Source organism: Lutra lutra, chromosome 10 (assembly GCF_902655055.1).
Source record: "Lutra lutra chromosome 10, mLutLut1.2, whole genome shotgun sequence".
In the NCBI taxonomy this organism is placed as follows: Eukaryota; Metazoa; Chordata; class Mammalia; order Carnivora; family Mustelidae; genus Lutra; species Lutra lutra.
Genome location: NC_062287.1, coordinates 40,400,304 through 40,401,609, shown reverse-complemented (window position 1 = coordinate 40,401,609; position 1,306 = coordinate 40,400,304). Strand labels below are relative to the sequence as shown.

At 49.3% G+C, this 1,306-nt stretch overlaps 1 pseudogene; it reads right to left on the bottom strand.

Moving 5' to 3' along the window:
* Positions 1-323: 323 nt before the first annotated feature.
* Positions 324-944, bottom strand: LOC125079696 (lipopolysaccharide-induced tumor necrosis factor-alpha factor homolog; annotated as a pseudogene).
* Between the last annotated feature and the right edge of the window lie 362 nt (positions 945-1,306).

Sequence of the window (1,306 nt, the reverse complement as noted above, 5' to 3'; positions counted from 1 at the left end):
ATGAATCTGATGAACATGATCGCAGACACTTAAGGCTGAGTCAGCTGTATTCAGGCCAGAAGAGTCTCAAAAATAAGGCAATCATGCCTTCTCTGTTTGAGACTGCTTCCAGAGAGGGCTACAGAAGCAAGGAAAGAAGCTGGCCAATGTTAAATTACCAGACAGGGCAATGGTCACTGTTAGATGGGGTGACTTGGGGTCACGGGAGGCAGGAAACCCTTGAGCCAGCACTCAAGGTGAATGTCTTTGCATGGCCTGTGCACCACTCCAAGCAAGCAATCTCAGGGGTTCTGGAAGTGTGTTACCTTTGCAATATGTTTTCCTCAAGATAAGACACAAAGTTGAAGCCCCTGGAGAGATGAGATCACCAAGGTGGAACTCCCACCAGGGGCAGCACTGGATGAGAGCCAGAGAGCACTTTCTGCAGATGCTGCTCCTTCCAGGTCCAGCTGAGTCCTGCAAACACTTGTAGTGCCTAGGAGAGTTTTGCAGTTGGGACAGCAGAGGCCCACGTACTGCAGGGTGTCTACACAGAAAGGGATGAAGCAGCTGCCCACTAATGTACCCCAGCAGACACAGGTTCCCACAGGAGAGCCAGCTGAGGGCACTGGTATGACAGGAAAGCTGTGTCACAAGTGTCTTGTTGCAGGAAGGACAACACATCTGGACTGGGCGGTGGAGTTGAAGAAGGATACTGGTTGCTGCATGCAGACCATCTGCCCAGCAGTTGTACTGGCATTAGGGATGGGCACTGGCTGGGTGTAGTACCAGGAGGATTTGGGCCCTTCCCACCTCTACCGGTCACCAGCCCCTGATTGGCCATGGTAGGAGTGCAGGAGGCACGGGGAAGGAACTGTTGAGCACCACCATCTCTTCATGGAATGGGGCATGGCTGGCACCAAGGAAGGCCTAGCAGCCTCCTGGTAAGATCTTGGAACTAACATTCTACTGCCTTTGCCACCAATCAAGCCAATAAGCTGATTCTTAAATTTATATCAAAATGCAAGGGACTTGAGGGTATGATGCAAAGTGAAATATGTTACTGAGGTGTAGAAAGACAAATACCACATGAATTCACTCATAAGTGGAATCTAAAAACAATAATAACAACAACAGATGAATAAACAAACAAAAAGCAGAATCAGACCTATAAGTACAGAGGCCAACTGCTGGTTGCCAGAGGGGTCGGGGTGGGGGGGTAGGGGGATCGGACAGAATGGGTGAAGAGAAGAGGGAGATACAGGTTTCCACTTATGGAATGAATGAGTCAGGTAATAAAGGACACAGCATAAGGAATACAGTCAAT